We start from the raw sequence: 26,147 nt of genomic DNA, 5'->3' as shown, positions 1-26,147 counted from the left end.
GGGTTAATCAGCCTCAGAAAAAAATTTGGCCACTCAGTAGCTAGTGCAGGAGCAATTGCAAACTGGCCACATTAAGTAAGAATCAAACAGGTAAGAATTACTTCAGCTTTGTGAAGGGCTGAGGCTGTGAAATTTACAGCCTGGTTTATTGCTTCAGTTGCCATTCCAAAGAGTTATCATAGATTTTCAAAGATCATTTCCATATTATTCCTTTGCATCTGGCTTGTCTGATTGTAGTTTTGAAGAGCCCCTTGAGACAATGGGTGTCTTTGGAAACCTTTGCCTCAGAAATGGCTGATGGTCTTTTATTATTTTACTGCTACCTCAATGGCAGGAGGCTGAAACTTAAAACCCTCAATGTTTACTTGCCAAATAATTGGGTTATCAGTCTTCCTAGCCAGATTGTGGCACAGAAAGTTCATAAAGATAATTTACTTTTCAAAAATCATCAGATGTTGGCTGACTAAAAACCTCTCCTTAAACTCACCACATGAGATACCAAACCTTAGTTTGCTGTTCTCCAAAATTAAAAATTCTAGTCTCTCTGCAGTTAACTGAGAGGTGAAAAATTTTGCAGAGAATATAGAGAAAGCAGTTAGTTAACAGCAGATATTATATAGAGTTTAATCAATTATTGACTGTCTGTTTTTTTTGCCTCATACCTACAGCAGTCCTTTTGGCAAAAGAAACCATTAATATAAATTCATCTTTTTTCCTCTTTAGAAAGGTTTTAGCCTCCTGTTAGGAAACCTTTGCTGTGTTAATACAGAATTACATGATAAAATCGTAAAGATATATATATATATATATATATATATATATATATATATATATATATATATATATATATATATATTTTAAATATAATGTCTTAACCTAATAGAATATCTATTCCTCATTCCAAACAATTAAATAGATTATTCCTAAGTACTGATATTTGGCCTATTGAGTGTGCAAACTTTGTCAGGCTAAATTGACAACTGATAATCATTATCCAAAAGACCAGTTGTTAATCCTTTCCCTTATGCATGCTTTTTTATTTTCCTGTAAATTTATGCGTGGGGCCCATAGACAATGCAATTGCTATATTTATAGATGGTTCATCTATAAAAAATTATATATATATATATATATATATATATATATATATATATATATATATATATATAATTGGATCACATGTTCATTTTCTTGAGTTTCCCCCTGCTACAGCAGAGATTATTGGATTATGTGCTGTAGCCATTGTTTTGAAATGTTAAAAAATTAGTTAAACTTTAAATTTATATACTGATAGCCAATATATACATAGCTTATAGTTTGCAATTGCTTAAAATTATTTCATTTTTAGATACTGCTAATTCTTGAGTTTTACAATTGCTTATACAAATACAACTTAATTTAAAAGAACATACTATCCCATACTTAGATATTTAAGAGATACCAGGTTGCCTGGATCCCTTAACAAAGGCAATGCCACCACAAATTTGTATACCAGGTAGATTATAATCTCATTTTTTACCATCAAAATAGTAATGGCCTGAGACAACAATTTTAATATTTCTAGAAAATGTACATGGCAAATTATAAAGATTTGTCCTAAATATCCTCAGTCTCTTATGTTAATCCTCAAAGACTTAATTCTAACCAACTATGGCAAATATTTTTTTCTAACCTCTTTAAGCTTTCTAGTTACAATTACTTTAACAGAAAAAACAACTAAAGATATAATTTTTCATGGCCTATGTTATTTTCCTATGGTTGGTGCTCCAGATCAGACTATAACTGATAATGGAATTAGCTATTACAGTCAAGCATTTGAGATGCTTTGTTGACAAGTTAATATTACCTATATTATTAAAATTCTTTATAATTCATTTTACAAATACTGTAAAACTTTAAAACAATATTTTCATGAATGAATAGGGGAGAGTTACACCCCCATATATTTAAATCATACACCTTTCTATTTTAAGTAATTTTTAAATTTAGATACCAAAAATGTCTATAGCATACTCATAAGTTGTAACTGGGCAAACTTATGCCCAAGTGTAATGAAAGGATCCACATACTGGCATATGGTATTGTCCTGGTCAAGGGGACCAATTAATATGAAGAAAAGGTTTTGTTTGTTTTTTTCCACAGGATGCTGCAAGAGCATGCTACCTGCCAGGGTGGTTGGTGAGACATGCTGATGCTGAGACAAAGAATAATCCTGACCTGTGAGCTTCCTGAGTACCCTGACAATGGTGACCAAGAAGCTGCATTGGACATCTATTCCTGACCGACCTTTGCTTGCCTTTAACCCGGATTGGACAAGCAGCTTTGTCTCAAGTTTTTAGACCTTGTGGGACAGAAAACATGGGGACTGTAAAAACTGATTTAAAAAAAAAATTAGTCAATTACCAAAAAAAAGGTTATAATGACTTTTCTCTTAACTTTAATGAGACCAGTTCTTCTGACTCAAGCATGGACTGGTTTAGAAATTAACCTAATATTAGAAATAATAGTCTTCATTGGGAGCACAGATTCTGGACATTTTTAAAGACATTTAAAAATTCATAATTGCCTTCTGAAGCTATATTTACTTTGGATAAAATTGGGACTAGATCCAGACTTTAAATGTTAGGACATGTATTTAAGCTCCTAATCTTTTATTATTTGGTCATGTTAAAAATTATGTTTCTTTATTGATACTTATTGTAAGTTGTATTGTACACTTTCCAATTGTGTTAATGTTGAATTGTGATATGTCTGTAATGGCGGTTTATCAACAAGCTTTTGTTCTATTGCCAGTGAGTATTACAAGACCATGATATTCAAAAACAAGGTTTGCAGATACTAGAAGTTAGTCAGGCTTTATACAGAAGCAAGAGAGTATTGGGCTTGATTATTGTAGGCATAGTAGCCTTAATTGTATTAATAGCTAATATTATCTGCTTCTGCTATTGTCTTGACAGGAGTTTACACAGCTACTTTTGTTAAAAGGTTACTAAGGTCCTGAATACTCAAGGGGATTTAGATAGGCATTTAGAACAATGGATTTATATTCCTTATGCTATTAAAGTTATTAGAGAAGTGCTTCAAAGTCTGAGAATAAGAAGCCATTTCCAGTCATGCTAAGTACCAATAGAGTTGTGTTACATTTAAGCTTTACATGGATAGTCACATATCGGGAGAGGCTCAACTTCCATAATCTCCTAAAGTAATGTTATCCGGCCCCTACCCTTTTGTCCTTGGGTTCTTGGGAGGAATGGTAAACTAACTCAAGGTAGTCATACTGACGGGCAATTTCCTATAGCCTCTGACCAACCTAAGACACGGAGCCTTGAAGACAACAAGATAATCCTACGATGGGTAAGGCTTGGGTTCGAGAGGTCAGTCCTAAGACAGAGATGGCTACATCCTGTATTACAAGCCGGTCAAATACTCCTCTGCCCAGTTTCTCCCCAGCGGCCCTAGCGGCCTTTTAAGAAAAGAAAAAGGGGGAGATGTAGGGAGCCGTATTGGATTTGGGCCTGGCTGTTCTTGTGACTGTATAGCTCAGAGTGGCTATGTGACTCGGGGCTGCATAGCCACAGATACTCAGCTCTACGATGACTGCCATAAAGTCATGAGATTGTTTGACAAAAGCCTCTCCCGATATGTTGGCGGCACAGGAAGACTCCGAGAACAACCATGGAATGTCCCACTCCCCTCAATCACAAACTGCTCTAGCCTGAGCAAGCACCAGATATCCCCGCCAGATGATCTCCTCACCCCATTCCCCCTACGTGAGAGCATGGACTTTTCCCAGGGTCTTGGTGCCCACACAAGATAAGTTACAACTCTGCTAATGACTGTGAATTCCAGGGCTCCGCAATTGGTGGTGCCCAGATGTCCTGTGAAGGCAGTTAAGCCCTAAATCTTCTAGCTAACAACTGACAAGATAACTCTGGCTGTGTGCTCACCCCGAATTCCATTCCCTTTTATAAAAAAAAGAACCTGTGTCAATTAAATGAGACCTTGACAACAGAACCTTGCTTGGTCTCCTTTCTCCCTCCACTCCCTTGACCCTCAGGTAGCGCCTCTTCGGGACTCTGAATAACTGGACCTGCTGGACGGGTCAGACAACCTTCCCAATAGTCACAAACAATATGAAATACCTTGGTGTGACCCTATCCAAGCAAGTGAAAAATCTGTATGACAAGAACTTCAAGTTTCTGAAGAAAGAAATTAAAGAAGATCTCAGTAGATTGAAAGCTTTTTCATGCTCATGGATTAGAAAAATGAACATAGTAAAAATGGCCTTCTTGCCAAAGTAATCTACATATTCAATGCAATCCCTATCAAAATTCCAACTCAATTCTTCACAGAGTTAGAAAGACTAATTTGCAAATTTATTTGGAATAACAAAAACACCATGATAGTGAAAACTATTCTCAACAATAAAAGAACTTCCAGAGGAATCTCCATCACTAATCTCAAGCTGTATTACAGATCAATTATGATTTTTAAAAAAACCCATGGTATTTGTGTAGAGACCGGCGAGTAGATCAATAAAACAGAATTGAAGACCCAGAAATGAACCCACATACCTATGGTCACTTGATATTTAACAAAGGAGCTAAAACCATTGAATGCAAAAAGGACAGCATCCTCAACAAATAGTGCTGGTTCAAGTGGCAATCAGAATGCAGAAGAATGCAATGTGATCCTTTCTTATTCCCTTGAACAAAGCACAAGTCCAAGCAGATCAAAGATCTCCACATATAACCAAGTACACTGAACAGACTAATAGAAGAGAAAGTAGGGAAAAGCTTAAAACAATAGGTACAGGGTAAATTTCCTAATCAGAATACCAATAGCTTATGCTCTAAGTATCTACAAATGGAACCTCAATTGCAAAGATTATTAAGGCTAAGGACACTGTCAAGCAGAAAAAACTGCAAACAACAGTTGGACCTTTTACCATTCCTACATCTGACAGACAGCTAATATCCAATATATACAAAGAACTCAAGATGTTAGACTCCAGAGAATCAAATAATCCTATTAAAAAATGGGGACAGAGATAGACAAAGAATTCCCAACTGAAGAATATAGAATGGTTGAGAAGCACCTAAAGAAATGTTCAACATCTGTATTCATCAGGGAAATGCAAATCAAAACAACCATGAGAATTCACCTCACACCCATCAGAATGGCTAACATTAAAAGCTCAGGTGACAACAGATGCTGGTGAGGATGTAGAAAAAGAAGAAAACTTCTCCATTGTTGGTGGGATTGCAAGCTGGTATGACCACTCTTGTTATCAGTCTGGCAGCTCCTCAGATAAATGGACACAGTATTACTCAAGGACCCAGCTATACCACTGCTAGGCATATAAGGAAAAAAATACTCCAACATATAACAGAGATTCCACTATGTTCATAGCAGCCTTGTTTGTAATAGCCAGAAGGTAGAAAGAACCCATGTCCTTCAACATAGGAATGGATACAGAAAATGTGATACATTTACCCAATAGAGTACTACTCAGTTATTAAAAACAATGACTTTATGTAATTCTTAGGTAAATGGATGGAACTAAAAAATATCATCCTGAGTGAGGTAACCCATCCACAACAAAACACACATGGAATGCACTCACTTAAAAATGGATATTAGCCCAAACACTCAGATTACACAAGAAACAGTTCACAGACCACATGAAGCTCAAGAAGTTGGAAGACCAAAAAGGGGATGCTTCAGTTCTTCTTAGAAGGGTGAACAAAATACCCACAGGAGGAAATCCAGAGACCAAATTCAGAGCAGAGACGGAAGGAAACGCCATCCAGAGACTGAGGGGATCTATCCTATATACTGTCACCAAACTCATATAATAATGTGAATGCCAAAAAATGCATGCTGACAGGTTCCTGATATAGCTGTCTCCTGAGAGGCTCTGCCAGAGCCTGAGAAATACAGACATGAGGTGCTCTCCACCAACCACTGGACTGAGAATGGTGTCCCCAATGGAGGAGTTAAAAAAAAAGGAGTGAAGGAGCTGAAGGGGTTTGCAACCCCACAGGAAGAACAATACTATCAATCAACCAGAACCCCTAGATTTCCCAGAGACTAAACCACCTACCAAAGAATTCACATGGAGGAAACCATGGTTGCAGCAATATATGTAGCACAGGATGCCCTTATCAGGCATCAAGGAGAGGAGAGGTCTTTGGCCTGTGAAGGCTCAATATGCCAGTAGGGGAATGCCAGGACAGGGAAATGGTTGGGAGTGCGTGGTTGGGGGAAACACTTTAATGGGGGAAAGAAGATGGGAGGTGGGAAATGGGGATTGTAGGGTGGAAACTGGGAAAGGGGATAACATTTGAAATATAAGTAAAGAAAATATCCAATAAAAATGAAATGTAAATATAAGAAATATTCAAAAATTTAATAAATAAAAAAATAGGTGAGAAATTAAACAATAGTAATTCATTTGACTACTCATTTAAAAGCACCATGGTTTCTGCAGTGAAGAGGCAATAAGAAAATTTTTACTGATGGTGTAATGAAGAGGGTAGACAAGTACAACACTGAGAAAGAGGCAAAGAGTATGGGTATGGATCAGAACTGCAGCACTGGCCTATCATTCAAAAGGCTGTGGGTTTAGTGTCATTGCTGAAGGAAAAACACAATACTACGCAAAACCAAATTGTCCAAAGGCATAGAAGACACCTCCCAAGTAGTGGAAGTTAGTGAAGTATCAGAAGAGAACAAAATTTACAAAGATCTGCTACTTCTTGCCAAATGGGAGTCTGTTCCCTCTGAGAGCAATCTGTCTTTAGCCTCAAAACAAATTACAAATATGGTGGATCATGCCTGTTGTCCAGAAAACTGAGACTGGAGGAGAGCCAAAAGGTCGACGAAACGTTAGGTTGCATGGGGGCAGGGGGTCCAAGTTCAAGGCCAGCAAGGGCTACAGAATAAGAAATTATCTTTTTTATGGGAGGGGAGAGCAATGCAAATGAACTCAAGGTGAAGATTTTCAGCTACATAAGCAATGGGGCTTTCTTAAGCACAGAGTTATCAACGTGTCCCTGCTACTTGACAACTTCTACTATAAGGCCAAATACAGGGCAAGTGATAGAGACAAACACTATAAACATTTATCTGCACTTGCATTGATGCTCGTTGCCCTAATCAGGGTTATTATCACTGTGATGAAACACTGACTAGAAGCAAGTTGCAGAGAAAAGAGTTTATTTGCCTTATACTTCCACTTCATAGTCCACCATTGAAGGAACTTGGGACAAGAAGTCAAACAGGGCAGCAAGCTAGAAGCAGGAGCTGATGAAGAGGTCAGTGAGTACTTCTGCTTACTGGCTTCCTCAGCTTGTTTTTTTAAACAGCCCAGGACCAGCAGGCCAGGGTGGCCACACCCAAACAGCCCTCCTGTTATCAGTCACTAAAAAAAAAAGAAATACCCTATAAGCTTGATTGCAGTCTGAACTTATGGGGAGACATTTTCTCAACCGAGGTCTGCTCTTTATGATGACCGTAGCTTATGTTGAGGAGACATAAACCTGGATAGCACACTCAGATATACACATTCATATTTCACTAAGACCAACAAGAATCTGGCTTCATATACTCAAATGTTATAATTGAAATATATTAAATTTCCATTAACTATACATGTAATTGGGTAGTCAAGAGTGTTTCAGGCACCCAGGTCTACACAGTGAGAACCTGTTTCAAATTAAAAAAACAAAAACAAAAGACAAGCAAAATTAAAAAGGGAGGAGGGAGTCAAAGACTGAAATACTTCAGAGCATAAGAGAACATATTACTTTTGCAGAGGACTAGAGTTTGACAAAAGCAACCACGTCTAGCAGCTCATGGCCACCTCTAACACCAGCTCCAAAGCTCAGACACACTGTCTACGTGCCAGTGCCTTGATTCTCATGTATGCATACCCATCACCATCAAACAGCTGCCACATATACATGCATATTATTAGAATAAAAAAAATTTTAACAGAAAAAAATTCTGAAAATTTAGAATCAAACCCTGAATATATGGATCACAAAATTCTCAAAGACAAAAACCATCATTTTACCACACTGATAGCAACAAGAACCATGAAGTGTACTGGAATTAACTATGAAACATTTGTAATATCAGTAATATGGTATTAAATAAGAAGCCAAGTAAAACTCTATTATTATAATCTATAATGCATCATGACATAAAAGCTTAAATTTCTGAAAATCCATAATAATCACCAAAAAAGAAACAATTTGTCTCTTTGGTCTTATCTACAGAAAGGTTGTCCATTCAAAGAGACTGGTCTGTTTATTTAAATAAAACTATCTCACGGGGGGAGGGCAATAACCTGACAGAATAGTCCAAAAAATAATGAGCTGTTTGCTTCCTGTTCCAAGCAGCCTTTGCAATTAGAATGTGTCCTCTTTAATATGCTGATTCATTAGGAAGCAATGGCTCTGCATTGACAAGTCATCAATTATAAAGCTAGACTTGTAAGCAAAAGCAAACTTGTTTTGAGGTGACTGGGTTTACCAAGCTGATTCCATGGTGCTTGCTCATCTCAGGTAAAGTAAGAAACCGCTTCTAAAACTCAATATACAGAATTAATCAGCCTACAGCTTCACTGTATTCTGCAACAGTAACAGAAAATCTATCAATAATGATTTTAAAAAGTGAAGTTTAAAAATGAATAAGGCATGAACTCATAAATTTAAACACACTTATGCCCATTATTTGGGGAATATCCTTAAAAATTTTAGTGATTTATCACAGTATTCTACCCTGCCAGTTCATAGTGAAAAACCAAATTGGAAGAGACTTAGAATCCCTTTAAAAACTATACAAAACATAATGTTACTTGAAGCAAGCATTCAACCTCTAGGTAAAAACATCATGGCAAGAATTTACTAATGAAAGATCTCAGCTCAAATCCCAGTTAAAGAACTGACACATTAGTTCTGATACAGGGTATGTTCAAGAGCAGTGAGCCTCACATCTCTTCACCTGTATCTTCACAAAGAATGTGACTGACTAGTCCTCAGACAATTCCCATATGGGGCCATACATGGATATGAAGTAGAGATGCGACCAGAGTACAGAGACCTGGAGTTAAATATAGCAAGTGAGAAGGGTTCCATTCTTCAAACCTATCTTTAACAGTCCTTTTTCTTATTTAAGTTCTGAATAAAGAGTTTCCTTGAGGGTTTAAAAATAAAACATTTTGAAAAAATTACTGTCTTATACTAATCAGCAAAAAATAAGTCTAAGATTCCTCAGTTCTTACTTCTGGTTTCCACGTGACTCTATAAAGGGAACAGAAATGTCTCAACTACTGAAAGGTTCTATAAGCTAAAACTATATGGACATATTCAGGTAAAAATATTAAAGGCCAGCCAAATCAGTGACTCTAAAATATAACTATGGTCTGTCCCATTCAACGTGCCATAATAGGTAGCCAGGTGTAGAGCAGCGGGGATGTCAAATGTTTACAGTAGGCTCCTTACAGGATGACTAAAGCACGTGTCCTCCGTGCTTGCCACAGCAGTAGCAGCTCATTCTGGACTTCAATTTGCATGTTATGACACTGCTCACACCCCATAAAAAAACTTCCTTCTGTTTGCTTTCTGTGGTCACTGGTAAGTTGTACTTACTTTTGCTTACTTTGGTTTAGTTTGCTGACATAGTGTCTCTATAGCCGAGGATGGCCTGAAACTCACAGCTATCCTACTGACTCAGCCTGAGTCCTGGCATTAGCATCCACATATGATTCTTAATATTAATATTTATCAAATAAGCAATCTTCATTAGGAACAATCAGTTTGTGCAAAATTGGCATTTCACAAATTTATTAAAAAATAATTACAAATACCATAAATTATAAACAGTACATCACACACTGGCAAAATTCTACCAAATACAGTAATTGCTAATCAATATGACATCTGTAACTTCTAAATATATGAACTATTAATAAATGAAACCGAAGCTTGATGGTATACACCTGTAATTTCTACACTCAGAAGACTGCAGCTGAAGGATTATGACCAGTTTGGACTACCGAGTAGTAGTAATGGTAATGGGGTGGGGAGGAGATATGGGAAGAGCAAGCCAGGTACAGTAAGTCATACCTGTAATCATAGCACTCAGAAAGCTAAGGCAAGAAGATTCTAAGTTCAAGCCAGAGAGGATACATAGTTATGTAGCCAGACCCTATCCCAAAATAACCAATAGCCAAAACAAGCAATTGCAACTGCCTCTGACAGACTTTTAATCAGTCTCATTACTGTAGTCATATCCAGATGTAAAGTGCTACCTTACCTTCACTTAATAGTTATAAGAATATTTGTTAGGTAAAACAAATATACGGTGAGTTAACTGGTGGTGCACATTTTAGTCATATGACATAACTCACAATGTGACACAAATGCAGGGAAAGCAGCCTGTGGCTGCTCTAGGATAAGGTAAAATGACCTTGGTTCAGGCCCATTCCTAGCTCTCTTCTCAGTAGCTTTTCCCTTACCTAAGCCATCAGTTTTCTACTCAGGCTTTTACTTACAACTGAGGACATTAGTAAAGTGAAATCCAGGGACATCTGTATTTAAAGGGGTTTCTCCATAATAATGGGACACTCTATTAAATGACAAGAGCCAGTGACACTGTGATATCACTTGCAAAAGAAGGTGGACCATTAGCTTACACTATACTAAATATTAATTTAAACTAGATTTTTAAGGGGTTGGGAATTTAGCTTAGTAGTAAAGTGCTTGCCTAGCAAACCCTAGGTTTGGTCTGCAGCTCTGAAAAGAAAAAGAAAAAAAAAGACAAAATCGATTTTTAAATGAACTTAAACATAAGACCAAAACTATTAAACTCTAAAAAGAGAAAATAAGTGAATATTTTGACAGTGGATTTGGCAATAATTTCTTGGATATGATATGAAAGTATAATAACAACCAAGTAGATAAACTAGAAAATATTCAGATTGAATACTGTGAAAGCAGAAAGGGGTCCATGACAGATATCAACTGGAGCAAAGAAGTAGGCGATGGACTGTGATGTGAACTAATGATATAAGTGCATGAAAATTCTATAATAAATCCCATGATTCTTAATTAAACTTTGGGAGAAAAAGGGAAACTAGAGATGAAGAGATGGTTCAGCCGTTAAGAACACTTGCTTCTCTTGCACAAGACCAAGGTTTAGTATCCAGCATCCACAAGGCAACTTGGACCCATCAGCAACTCCAGTTTTAGGACATCCAGTAACATTTTCTGCCATCTACATGCACACTGTAAACATACATATATGTAGCCAAACACTCATATGCTGAATTAATAGTTATCACTAATCAAATCACCCTGCCAGTGGCAACAGCACACAATCTTCACTGCCCACCAAAATGCTCTGGATTCATGAATGAAACACACACACACACACACACACACACACACACAGACACACACACACACACACACACACACGTGCACACACACAGCCTTCTATTTAACATTCTTTAAACAGGACAATGGCAGGGCACATCCAAACCTCCTGGAAACTAACAGTGTCCGCTCCAATATTCCTGAATTATTACTTACTAAAACCTATGTTCCGTCCTGGCAGCCACGGACACAGGCCTGCAGCCCTCCTGTGCCGTGCTCTCTGACTCTTACATGTTGGCTGCAGCTCTGTCTCTCTGTCCTACACTTCACAGGCCAGGACCTTCTCTTTCCCTGGCAATGTTGATTCCCTTCCCCTGTGGTTCCCTTGCCTGGAAAACCTAAAGTCCTACTTCTGTCTCTCTGTCCAGCCATTAGCTGCTAACAACTTTATTTACCAATTAGAGCGAACTAGGGGTAGAGAATCTAAGAGACTTACAGGAATGTGTGAAGTTCCCGTGTGATTTTAGGAGCCAAATTAACACAAACAGCATTACAACCAATCCACAACACTCATACACATGAAAAATTTAAGTTAAAACTGCATCAAATCACATAGTAGTGAAAAGATAACCTACAAAATGGAAGAAAATTGTGAAATCATATATTCTATAAGAGATTAAATATAAACTACTGAAAACGAATTTTATCATTAATAACAAAATTAATCTAATTAAGACAGATTTGATGTATGGATCATGAAAACAAGCTGTCAGTTACCAATCATACAAAACCCTAAGGAGATGCCTCATCCCAAATGGGTGGCTACCAGGGTTCAGGGTGTCAGGGAGAGTCTAAGTATTGAATCCAGAGTCATGTGTACCGTAGGCAAGTGCTCTACAACTTAGCTAAATCTTCAGCCCTTGGTTTCCTTGAGTCAGACTCTATGTAACCCAGATATCCAAGAGCTCCTGATCTTCTGCTTTCATCTCCCAAGAGAGAAAATAGGTGAGAACATACTTCTACTGTGGGGAAGAGCATGGTAGAAATCCAAAGCATTACAGCAGCATTACATTATCTAAGTCCACTAATGAGGATATACCCAAACTCAAGCTAGATGTGGTTCTCCGTGAAAATGTGTCGAATTGGTTCCCCGGGTCTCTAGTCTGGAAGGAAATGGGCAAAGTGCTAACAGCTCTTATAAGGGAAGCAGGAAGGTTTGGGCGGATATGACAGGACAGGTAGCTGGGGTCTCATCTGCTACCATGGCAGCACCTATGTCAGTGGCAGACGCAGCAGCAGGCTTTGCTGATGACATGAGCCTGACTTACAGACCAGTCCAAAGTACAGTGAAAAAAGATTCTGATGAAGGCTTCTGGAGAGAAAACTCTTTTCCATGTGTTACAGCTCAGTCAAACAGACACTCAGATTAGGATAGGAAACTTACACTTTTTGAGGAGTGTACTTTACAAAAGCAATTTATAAAAATTACACAAAAGCAATTTACAAAAGCCATGTTTGGCACTCAGGAATGGTTAAATAAATAGAGTACAAACCCACAGGCCTGATACTGAGAGTGTCTGTACTGTTATTTTCTATCTTTTCTTCACATTTCCTACATCTTTAATAGGGTACAGAGTTGGCAACTGTAAATTACATTTCCTAGGTGCCGTTTAATTCAACAATATGCATGTGACTAAGTTCTGGCCAGTAACATAGAACAAAGACCACAGGCAAAATGTCTGCCATATCTTTATTTTTTTCCCTCCTAGAACTGAGAATCAAATTCCTATATTTTTAAAGAAAATTGCTTATTAATTATCAAGAATGAATTTGTAAAGTGTAAATGCCTAGTGTTGGAAATTGTCTTATTTTGGCTCCCAAAAAGCCATGCTTCCAGATCTGAGGAACCCTGAGGGCTTCAACTGATAATAAAGAGTTGCCTTACAGTCAATGGCCCAATGGCTGGCAGAAAGATAGAAAGACAGAGAAAGGGACTGGGAGAGAGTGGAGGAAGAAGAGAATCACCATGACCCGGAGTTAGAACTGGATATAGGAGCTGTAGGAAAGAAAGCATCCTACAATGTAGGTAGAAGGGAACAGGACCCTATTGGAGGAGTGGGAGTTTTCCCAGAAGATAATACAGATTTAAAAGGTGTCTGACCAGGGATACCAGAGGGAAATGTATGCTAGCTGTTGGGAGGATAAGAATTGTCCAGCCATTGAGCTTAATCAAGACATATCAGAATTAGTTGGTGTGTATGTGCGCTCGGGCAAGTGAGAGCACGTGTGAGTTTCACTCACAAATCCAGATTAATTAATTATCCAGCAGTTTAATAAATTCACGGCTACAATCTAGTATATTGAGGTCCCTAGTGAGGTTCCCATGATCCTGGACATGGGGTGTACACAACCCAGCCAGCCAATGCACAGTTTATTCAAAGATTCAACTTTTAAAGGCAAAACAGAATAAAAACTTTCAGTTTCTAGTTCTCGCCAGCTGCTGTTTCCCTAATAATAGCATATCTTGGTTCAAAGTGACCCAAACCTCCTGCAGACTGAGACATCTGTCAGCAGTCTATCTCTTAGCTGTGTCAGATGTGTTATCTAATTAAACTATAAACAAAGTTACTTTCTCATGAGAAAATGATCATGAAAGCCACTTTCTCGGGTTTGCAGCTTTCTTGACAGAACACCAAGATCCTCTGCTTGAGGAAATGTGCCTCCTCGGTATCTCAGTATGCTGAGAGTGACAGAAGCATCCTTGGGTGCCCTGCACCTCATCTCATGCCATTTCTCTACAGTAAAGTAAAATAGTTTCAACTGTAACTCCTAGAGAATAGCTAAGGAAACAGAGGAACCTGTGGCACTGAACAGCCAGAGAATGTTTCTCTCATTGGATTAGCTGCCTACCTTTGGACTATCACAGGCAAGAGAAAAGTCTCAATAATGTTTGCGCTGGGTCCACAGTCTTTTCCAATAGCTTGCCCTGTGCCCTGATAAACTTAAGAACTTAATAATTTTAGTATTAGTAATTTATTCCTCATTTCAGCTACATAATTCAGACTGTGCCTAAAAGGGGAACATGAAATGAAGTACATCCTTAGTAATCTCAGATGAAAGAATGATCAAGTTTAGAGTATTATACAAGTGTTGTATAATTGAACCCTCAAGAAGTTCCTCCTAAACCTTGAGTATGGTCAAGCAAGACTAAGCCAGAAAGCACCATTCTGGTTCACTTTTATACTAGACTCAAGTACAATCACAGAGAGTACATACATCAATCACAAACATTTTTGTCCTCTCCTCCTCACATGGAAAGCCATGGGGCCAGATACTCCGATGATAAACTTCAGTCCAACACAAGAAGCCAATTACAATAACAACAACAATAACAAAACCTGGTTTGGTGGCACACACTTGTGCTGGGGAGACAGAGACTCCATGTCCTCACTAGCCAAGCAGCCCAGCATACCTGTCTAATTCCAAGCCAATGAAAAATCCTGCTTTACAAAAACAGTGGATGAGCATCTGAAGAATGACACCGAAGGTTGTCCTCTGACCTCCACACATGCAAGCTCATATATACAGAGCCAAAGGACCAAACTACCCTGTAAAAGGTTTTTGATGAGCCAGTAAGATAGGTCAATGGGTAAAGGTTCTTGTGCAGCCAAGCCTGATGTAATCAGATCAATACCTGGGTCCTACACAGAACCTGACTCCCACCAGATGCCCCTGACCTCCACATGTTGAGGTTTGGTTTGTTGCTATGTATTGTAATGCTAACTGCAGGCCAAGGTCTGATTGTCCCAGAGACAAGAGTCCACATGTAGACCCAAGTGATGCCATATGACCTTGCCCCAAAATTGTTTCTGATTGGTGAATACAGATGCCAACAGTCAATAGTTGGGCAGAAAAGACATGAGAGAGTCCTGATCTGGAACTTCCCACCAGGCCTTAGGAAAGGTCCTTAGTCTCCCTCCCTATCCAGCCAATTATCCTACTACCTGGAGATATGGAGGGTCCTTGAGTCCCCCTTCCTGCCCAGACAATTAACATAGAGGTCACCAGGACCACCAATCATTACATGCCTAGTTACTGTTGCTATAATCTGCACTCAAAAATTATATAAATAGCTTATGAAAGAAAAAAAAGGGGTCACCTCTCCTTTGGGTGCAGGACACCCCATCGTGCTGTAACAATAAACCTCTTGCTTTTGCATGCTCTCACTTGGGGGGTCTCCTGGTAGCTAAGGCTCACTTTGAGTCTTACAGACACAGGCAGGGTTTAACATTCCAGGACTTCCAGCATCAGAGAAGAACCACAAGAGGGGAGGAAGATGAAGAAAGGAGGAAGCCACTATAGGTTAGGTGATTTATGAAATAATAACCATGTGGACTGGTTAATTGGAGTTAAGAGCAGCTCAGACACAGCAATGGAAATTATATAGTGAGATTATTGGCTGGGAAATAGACATAATAGCCAGAGGATCGATATCTGTCCAGCTCTTGTGCTAATTAAGGCTTATTGTAAATATGAAGGTTGTGTGTGTCTTTTATCTCAAAAGTAAATGGTCTAAGGCAGGGTAGAATCCCCAAGTTTAGATTAAATAATTTTTACAACATACATATATACAACTCCACTCCCACACACAAAAATAATAAACATAATTTTTTTAAAGGTGGTTAAAGCACTTGTCATAAAAAATGAGTATCCAAGTTTTATCGACAGAACACTTGTGGTAGGAGTACGACCTCCATATATACACACTAATACATACACACACATACAGAGTAAATTAGTGTAAATGTATATATTTTTTTCACATCATCTCTTCTTGGCCCAGACCCACTTTTGTCTTTGGTTTACTTAGCTCCCTTCCTCACATCTACCTCTCCTCCTCTTACGTCTGTCATGCTTGCAAGTGTGTTTCTCCTCCCTTAATGTTCGTGTTTAAATCTATACTAAACTCTTTATAAGCTACAGTTCTGGTGACTAGACAGAGAGTTCCCAGGTTATAAGAAACTTGCTATGCAATCATGAGGCCTGCAGTCCAAATCCCAGCATCCTGAAAACAGCAGTGACTACAGCTTCCAGGACTCAGACAACATCTTTTTACACACAAATAATGAAAAACAGCCAGTAATTTGGAGGAACATACATGTACAAATATATGGCAAAAAAATGGAAAACTTTGTCCTTTTAAAATGTAGCTCACAAAAGAGATAGGACCTAAGTCATGAATCCAAGGGAAGTAAGTAAAAATCACTGTTCCTTATGTACCATGTGACCTAACAAAATACTATTATCTCTACAAATATGTTTCTTTCTCAGTGTGTCAAATTTAAGTGGTGCTTTTAAATATTATATGCGAAATCACTTAGCAAAGAGTCCTGGAATGTAGTCCATATGGAGTAATTTACCAATAATGATTAAATTTTGGAACAAATGTTAAAAACACAAGCAGTGTTTCATGTTCATTTTTAAGTGTCAGGCACAAGGCTAAAAATCCTATGACTTAAAGTTGAGATGAAAATATAGTAGGAATTACAAAAAGCCATTTTGTCAAGGACAAATGGTAAGTAAAAATACCTAGTATTACCAAAATATAATTATCATAAACAGAGTCTTAAGATTGTGAGACTAACTCGACTCATTACTTCACAGTTTTTATTATTACAAAGATATGGTTTCGTTTTCAAAAATGATAAAGGAAGAAACAACACATTCAAAAAAGAAAGCAATAATGCATATGTTGAATATTTCTAGGTTGCTTTGTGCTCCAATTTGAGAACTAAAATGCAACATATAGAAAAAAACTCTTTGTACAAAATGGTAGAAAACATCACACTAAAGATAACAAGATGACTCTCCTTCCTGAAAACTTCAAAAAATAGACGGCCCTGAAATCTAGCAAGAAGCCCCAGTAAGTTCTTCCATTATCACAATCATATTTCTAGTAGAACATCAAAGCAAACCTAGGAAAGCCATTCGGGTGGCTTTCTCATTCTCAGCAATTTATTTTTATTTTATTCTAGACACACAGAGAAACTACTTCGAAAGTCAAATAAATTTTGATAGACAACAAAATTTCACTCAAAAAAAAACAAATAAGAACAAATTACTTTTTGATCTAATGACAAATCAAAATGTTGTCAGAAGACAAGCAATGGCAACACACCTTTAATCCCAGCACTCTGGAGAGAGGTAGGTAATCAGATCACTTGACTTTGAAACCAGACTGATCTATAGGCTACTCAGAAAAATACGGGGATTCAAAGAAAAACTCTGCCTCCACAAAAAAGGAAGAAAGAAGGGAAAACACAATTTTTACAGTTTGGTTTGTTTGTCGGTTGGTTGGTAAGGATCAGGCAGATGCTCAGTAGGTAAAGTGCCTGCTCCGCAAGCATGAGGACCTAGGTTCAGATCCGTATCCACATAAGATCTGTGCAGTGCTAAACCTTCCTCTCTAACTCCAACACTTTGTCTCACAAGAGACAGATTCTAGGAGTCAGCCAGTCCAGCCAAAATGGCAAGCTCCAAGTTCAGTGAAAAATTTCGACACAAGAACTAAGGAAAAGAGCAACTAGAAGACATCAAACAGACCTCTGGCCTCTACACAAAGCATAGAAAACGCAGACCTATGTTCTTTAGCATGCATTAACTCAATTACCCACTGTAATGCTACGAAGTAAGTAATACTATAGTCATCATATACAGCTGAATGAAATGAAGCATCAGAAGTCATTGACAAGTCCAGAATCGTGCAAACAGTAAACAGTCGCAGGCAGGACCTGGACTGAAGAAATCAAATGTTCAAATTAACTACAGCATTCACTTAGTTGACAATTTATAAAAAGAGTTTATAAGGTTCCAGGCACAGTTCTCAGTATTGGAGATAATATTATGAATAAAGCTAATATAATCTCTACCCTGATGTTAGGAAGAGCCAAAAAGTCGAATGAGAATAATTGACAAGTGAAAAGTGTATCATAATAAACACAAAAGAGTAAAAGAAAAATATTTAATTTAATACCAAATAAAAGAGTCAAACAACAGGAATAGAAAGACCTGCTTTTATTTTAGGAACCAGGAGAAATTCTCTCAAATACAGAACAGTAATAGAAGAACAACTACCATCAATCAGAAGAGGTGTCCAGCACATCTGTCTGGGTTGGATCCTGAAGCCCAGTAGTGAGAGTCATGGGGAAGGCTAAGGTTAAGTTTGCAGCTGCTCTGACGGCAGGGAGAAGGAGCTTAGATTCAGTTCTGCATGCACTCCAGAGCAATATGAGGATGTTGAGAACAAAAGGTTCAATCCAAGTTCTTTCTCAAAAGATTATTCTGATTGTTATATGAGGAACAGCAAGCAAAATAAGGACACCTGTGAGGACACTAATCAGTCTAAGGAGGATAACACTAGAACTTAACACTTGCATCTGAGCACAGTTTACAAGATGAGATACTTAAAGAACCTGCACTTGTTTCTCAATTATCACTCTTCTCATGCTCTCAAGCTCTGTTTAAAGAAAATTAATTTTTGAAATATCTATTAATATCCACATTAATGTTTCAGTTGGCACTGCTGTTACTAAAAAAAAAGTAAAAAGTGTTTTTGGTTGTGTGTGGTTCGATATCCTGTTTAACTTACCCTATGATTTATTTTGGTCTTCATTTATGATGGGTCTAACTAGACAACCCCTAACTGGTTGGCACCTCACTGTGTAGATCAGATTGTCTTTAAACTACCAGAGATCCCCCTGCCTCTGTCCCCTAGTGCTAAGAATAACCAACTGCTGTTTATACTATTATTGACAATCCCTTATATTGTAATAAAACACTAAGAATCACACCAGCCTTCAGGAGCAGGTTCCTTAGGTCCCCCTTGACTCGTGATATTCTCTCTAGTATACCAGGTACTGGTCAGTACACTACTACCAGAGTATGACACGGAAAATACATAGTACCTGTAGATTCACATTCTCATTAAACAATTTTCACTTAGGAACTAATTTATTAGTCAGCTACCCAAAACTGGAAAATGATGTCTTCAAAGTATGAATGAAAAGCTTAGTTAACTCTCTTCTTCACCCGTTTGCCTTGTGGGACTAAACAACTGCTAGACCCCTGGACTTCCATTCACAGCTGCTGCTGACCATTCTTGAGGAACTGGACTACAAAATTTTAAAGTCTTTGCAGATTTCTATTCAGTGCCGTGAAAGAGAAAACATGAGGAGCTAAAGCCTATGCCAATTGGCTAGTGAATGAAAACTTTTTGAAGCTGAAGAACTTCAGTTAAGAGACAAAATGAATCCTGGACTTCACTGTGGACCTCATCAACCTGCAAACATATACAACAGTTCCATGAACACAGTTGAGTGAACTCATGCTAGAGATGCCTCAGAGTTCAGGCCAAACTGAAGCAGAATTTTAAATCATAGACTAATAACCCAAATAAGACTCTTTGTGTTAAAGCTCTATGTTGGGACTCATTCATTTTGCAACGACTTTAGGTAACAGTACAACAAAGTTCTTGTTGTTGAAAATAAAAGATCATCTGCACAGGCAAGTCTTCAAGAAAAGAATATGCACTTAGCCAGTGAAGCAACTCGAAATAAATATATCCAGATTAAAATGAGTGAACACATCACGTCTCAGCCTATTGGCTACGATCAAGTGTAAAATGTATGAGCGCAGACCTGGAGAGAAGGCTCAGTAGTTAAGAGTACTAGCTGCTCTTTCTGGGCAAGTTCAATTCCCAGTACCCACAGGACAGCTCAGCACCGTCCACAACTCTAGTTCTAGGGCATATGATACCATTCACAGGACAGCTCAGCACCATCCACAACTCTAGTTCCAGGGCATATGATACCATTCACAGGACAGCTCAGCATCGTCCACAACTCCAGTTCTAGGGCATATGATACCATTTTCTGGCTTCTGCCGGCACCAGGCAAGCACATGTACACAGACATATGTGCAGCCAAAACATTTATACACATAGACTTAAATTAATAAGCGAAAATAAAACTAAAATATGTGACTATGCAGGCCAAGTGCAAAATAAAGTAACAATGATTATCATATCTAAATAACTATCCAGACTTACATTCTCATTCCAGCACACAATGAGGAGTTCCATTGCAAAGGATCTGTTCACAGTGTATGCCTGACTTAATGTTGGATCTTAAATCTCTGTGGTCTCTAAATCTAATTCTATCAAGTTAACTTGATTTTTGTGTTTCATTCAGAGCACTTCTGAATGTGAATGAAATTTCACATGTTTAGGAAATGCTAGGGAGATTGACTCAGAAAACAAAAAAGCCCTGAGAGATAAAAAACTAGTGGTGAGACAGTGAGATAGTGTATAGAAGCCCAGATGTCCACAGCCTACCTGCTCACCTGTAAGTTCTCTTTTATCTCATTTTCTTTGTAACTCTGGGCAAGAACCACAATTCCACATTAAAGATGGTAGTTAAGGGCAATCTGAGCTGGGCTTCGCTGACAGGATTTTGCCATATCACAAAGAACTGGATCATTCAAAAAAACTGGGGTACTTGGATCTACACTGGAAGAGAAGGCAGACATCTTTAGTTTCAAAAGTTGAGAATCTTTAGGAGGCTTCTGAACTCATAGAGTGCCTACTCAAAATAAGGGGTCATCAAAGAACCAGTAATATTTCCACCACTGAGATTTCCTAGAAAATGCAAATTCTATCATCTCTGTGCAAGTTCAAACTGAGCTTCTGAAAATCAAGTTTATAGTGCTGAAAAGATTTCACCAATACTGGTGTTTGAAGTAAACTCCCTACTGTCCTTCTTATCATCGCTTAGATGGTTGAGAACCAAAAACACAGTAGGCAACTAGAACAATGTCCTTTTACTTGCTTGTTGACAAGTTCAACAGCTTGCTCTGGTTCAGGTAGAGATGGCATTCCACCTGTAGATGGGCAAAGATATATGATTATATGAGATGCTAACGTTAATGGAACAGAGAAATGTTAAAGATGAATTAAAGAAGGGGTATTGTAGGAACTCCAATAACATACTCTGTAAAAATAAAGAATGCCTGCACTCAGAGGCACATTCCTATATTCTCCCATACCCTGGAGAATCTCCCTCCCTCACTTCCTCAGTTATCCCTCTTCCAACTACTCACCTCCTTCCCACAGGGCACAGATATCCACTGTGTCAAATAACATTTTCCCATGTTCATCACCTGGAAACAGATCTTCTCCCGGCTGGAATAGAAACAATGTGCTTGAGGGTCTGAATAAGAATGGGTGTGTCATAGAAATATCTCAAATTTGAACATTAAATATTCACTAAGGGGAGCACCATTCGGTGTATTTATATTTACAGAGTGATTTGCATATGAAATTATAAGGAATATTTTATGTGCTTGATTTAGTCTCTTGTATAAATGAAAAAAATATATAAAAGAAAAGCTTAGTAAAGGTCATACAACCAGCAGAAACAAAATCCAAACCCATATTAAAGATTTTTGTCTTTCCACTTCAAAAGCCATTGAAGACTGTATGTTTGACTTTATAGGAATATGTAGTCATTGGAATTTATTAGCAGTGATTGATTGTTAAAAACAGTGACCCACCCCACCCCCCATTTATAATGTTAGTTTTTAGTTGGGGTTAAGGGAATGAACTTATATATTTAAGCACATTAACTCTGAAAATTTGTATTTTTCAATTTGAGACAACATAGAAATTAATCTTCAAAGCGAATCACACTCTTTAAAAACTGAATAAATATGCATTAGTTACCATAAAACAGTGTAAAGTTACAAGACCATATACACAAAGTGGTACATACTGACCTAAAAGACACAGAGAAGAAAACAGAGCAATTCAGGAATAATGGCAAATAACTAGGCTAATCAGTAAGACGAGTGCACTCTAGTAGACTTAATTCCTGGATGGAGAGCTTCAGGTAAACTTCCAAATGTCCAGCACAAGTAGCCCTGGACAGCATTTCCCTGGGCAACGTCCTGTCAGTGTGAGATAGCAGACTCAAAGAATGGTAATTATGTTATACCTGACCCAAGAAAAATGGTAAAATCCTAGACAATCACTTGTGCTGTTTTGTAAACAATTAAGAACTTTGTACAGAGCAGGTTACTGTGTCTAAGGGGAGCCAGCCTGTGTGTGGGGGGGATTCGCCCCCCAAGCGCAAGCCAGGAACAGCCTGGAGCTGGTGCAGAGGCGGCCCTGCCCACTCATAGCAAGAGTGTGGCCAGATCGGGGCCTGGCCTGCCTGTGAGGATAGCGATCAGGTGGCAGATCAGGTGGCAGGGCGCGGGCAGGGGGCGGCAGAGGCAGGTGGCGCGCGGGCAGAGGGCAGACAGCAGACGCCAGCTCTAGGCAGCCTACCTGTGGACCTGCTCCTTGCTCCCTGAGGTCTGCCACCTCCATGAGTACTGTCCCTGCCCTTCTTCCAGAAGAGCCTGTAGTTCCAGATCTGGGTGAGGGGACCTGGGTTTCCCAGAGAAGGCCCGCACTGTCCCTCCCTCTCCATGGATGCCTTTCACATGGCCACAAGTGTGGCCTGCTGAGAGGTGCACTCTGGCCAGTTCCTCAGCCCCTTACAGGAGGATAAGGGGCAGTTGGTGCCATCCACTGACCAGTGACAGGCACTTTGTAGCAGCCTGAATTCCTAGACCCGCAGCCCAACCAGTCCTACCTCTACTCCGGGAAACTTAACCACCACCAAGGAGAAAGAGAAGTGGGGATGAAACAGAAAATAGAGATGCCTTCCTTGACCTGAAGAAACTGTCCTCCTCCAAACCCCCCCCCCCCATCGCTATACAAAAGAGGGACTCTTGGATATAAAAGACCGTTCATCCTCCAAACAGAAGCTACCATGCCTCTGAAAATATGTTAGTGATGGTGTCTGGGACCCAGCTTCAGAGCAGAGCTTACCAGTGGGAAAGCCTGAAGAGCCAGAATCAGATCGACCTTCCCTTGTGAGAAGAAAAGCAGATCCACGAGAGAGAGTGAAAAAAGATGACTTAGATGTTGTTCTCAGCCCACAGAGACAAAGCTTTGCAGGTGGCTGCCATGTGACAACTGCTGTGTCTCCCAACACTCTGGCAGTCCACTGGAGAAAGACAGTGCTGAGCTCCGTCTCTTTGGTGGATGAAGGATTGGCAAGGATAATTTCTGCTACATCCTTTGAAAAGGATCAGCATCTTAGTGGTAAGGACCTGCGTGACTTGAGAGACCGAGACAAAGACAAGTGTTTCAGGAGGGAGTTTAGAGATAGTAAGCGTGTCTTTGGTGAGTACAGGAGAAACGATTCGTACACTGAGGAAGAACCAGAATGGTTTTCAGCTGTCAGTCTGAAACCATAGAGCTGACTGGCTTTGATGATAAGATTGTAGAGGAGGATCACAAAGGACAAAAAGAACAATGGACTGCCTCTCTGAAAAGAGGCATACTGGAGTGCAATGGAGGGGTGGCTGAATAGGATGAAGTGGAAGTTCCAAGGGATGTAATCCTACCTGAGCAGTCCCCAGGAGAATTTGACTATAATAAATTCTTTAACCTTGATAAGGTGCCATGCATGGCTTCAATGATAGAAGATGTTCTGAGAGAAGAAACAGTCTCTGCCAGCCACTTCAGTAGGTGGTTCTCTAACCCGAGCTGGTCAGGGAGAAAATCCAGTAGACTTGGACCCACACACCTTGAAGAACTTGAAAGGCTGGTAGCTTAGGAGCAAGCCGTTCTCCCTCCTGGACAGAACTCGGAGACTTATTTTGCTCCTATGCCATCAGAAGACCATGCTGAAAATAAAATAGACATCTTAGAAATGCTACAGAAAAACTGGAGAGATGGTTCAGTGGTTAAGAAGACTGACTGCTCCTCCAGAGGTTCTGAGTTCAATTCCCAGTAACTACATGGTGTCTCAAAACCATCTGTAATGGAATCCAATGCCTTCTTCTAGTGTCTGAAGACAGCTACAGTGTATTCATAGACATAAAATTAAATTTTTAAATTTTTAAAAAACATTTAAAAAAAGGAATGCTACAGAAAGCCAAAGTTGATTTAAAACCTCTTCTTTCTAGCCTTTCTGCAAATAAAGAAAAACTTAAAGAGTGCTCACGTTCAGGGGTTGTACTTTCAGTGGAAGAGGTAGAAGCTGGGTTGAAGGGCTTGAAGGTGGACCAGAAAATGAAGAATTCAACTCCCTTCATGGCAGAACATTTAGGAGACTCTGAGTGCTGTGATTAGCAATCAACAGCTGAAGAAAGATGGTGATACGACTGCATTCAACAAACTAGCAAAGGCAAGTGAGACTTTGCCTACCCAGCCCAAAGTCAGTTGGCCCCTGCAAGTTGCTTTGGAGGAGCTGGCTCTACCACCTGACCTTGCAGTACAGACAGCACCCTCCTACCAGCCTGGTTTTAGCAAACCCCAAGTGGACAGAACCAGAGTTGGGCTCAGAAACAGGCAACAGTGAATGTGAAAGTCACCAGCCCCCATGCACCAAGGAAATTCCTCTTCCCCAGCTCCTGCTGCCTCCATCATGAGCACGCTTTCTCCTTCCTTCACCCCTACATGTGATCCACAACATGTATGAAAGCAGAGAGAAGAGCAAGGAGGAAATAGCACTGGGAACAGTCATCCCTGGTGATGGTAAAGAGGATACTCAGAAGGCCAACGAAGAGAACCTGCTGTCATCCAATCCCATACCCAATACTGATCAAGACTCTTCTATGACAAATCTTAAACTTTCCACATTACAGCGGTCTTCATGTTCCACTCTGCTGTCCCAGACCAACCATTATAACAAAAAACAAGATTATCAACCTAAAGCAACTGGGCGGATAACACCTACCCTGGCATCCCCAATCCCAGGAACACCTTTTTTCCGCCCTACCCACCAAGTTCCCCTCGGCACTCACGTTCCTCTTGTTCAACCTGTGCACCAGCTTTACCCGGGATTAGTCCAAAGGTTGAAAGCCCAAGTGGTATATCCACAGCATCTTCCAAGTTTTCTCCAAGCTGGTGTGCTTCCTCCTGGGATAGACTTCTTTACAGGGACTATCTGACCCACTCCTGGGTCAACCCTTGTACCCTTTGGTCTGCTGCTAGTCACCCTCTCTTAAAACCTGGGGCCCCTCTGCATTTGGCAATATTGCAGCAGCAGCTACAGTACTCAGTTCTGCATCCTCCAGGATCTAGTTCCCAGGCAGCAGCTACCAACGTTCAGACTTCTCAGAATGTACCCAGCTGGTCGGGCCTGCCCCATATGCACGTCCAGCTAGACCATAGTACCGACCAAAGAAGCATCTTCCCTGTGGGCCTTGCCAAATGGTTTGGATATACATTATGACTGAAGGTTGTTAAATAATCGAATAGAGCCTACACAGTTCAAATACAAGATTGTCATTCCTGGAAATTTTTCTTTTATAAAATGTGAGTGAAGTGTTGGTGTTTTCTAGAAGTGACACCTAAGGGTTCTGAGAAGATAAAATGTATAGACCCTATGTAAAGACCTGTGTATAAACTTTTGTACATAGAAATAGAACAGCACACACAAGTATGAACAGAGCACATATTGAGACACGCGGGAGACGGGGGGGGGGGGGGGGGGGCGCGAACAAGTGCTCTGCATACAAAAGGGACAGGTAAGTAACAAAGGAAAAAGAGTGAGGAAAGCATTGCCTCGGGATACTAACACCCGAGAGCAAGGTTGAGAGCGCGGCAGGAGAACCGCGGTGCGGGTCCCTGAAGCCCCTGCGGTG

At 39.5% G+C, this 26,147-nt stretch overlaps 1 pseudogene across 1 annotated transcript; it reads left to right on the top strand.

Annotated features, from left to right (window-relative positions):
• The first annotated feature begins 12,613 nt into the window (after nt 1–12,613).
• On the top strand, nt 12,614–25,735 carry LOC308416147 (eukaryotic translation initiation factor 4E transporter-like; annotated as a pseudogene). Its single transcript has 4 exons — nt 12,614–12,728; nt 20,673–20,739; nt 23,112–24,217; nt 24,430–25,735. The product of its transcript is annotated as a eukaryotic translation initiation factor 4E transporter-like (transcript).
• The last annotated feature ends 412 nt before the right edge of the window (nt 25,736–26,147 follow it).

This window comes from Micromys minutus (assembly GCF_963924665.1).
Source record: "Micromys minutus genome assembly, contig: SCAFFOLD_202, whole genome shotgun sequence".
NCBI classification, from domain to species: Eukaryota; Metazoa; Chordata; class Mammalia; order Rodentia; family Muridae; genus Micromys; species Micromys minutus.
This window is presented reverse-complemented; position numbering and strand designations above follow the sequence as displayed.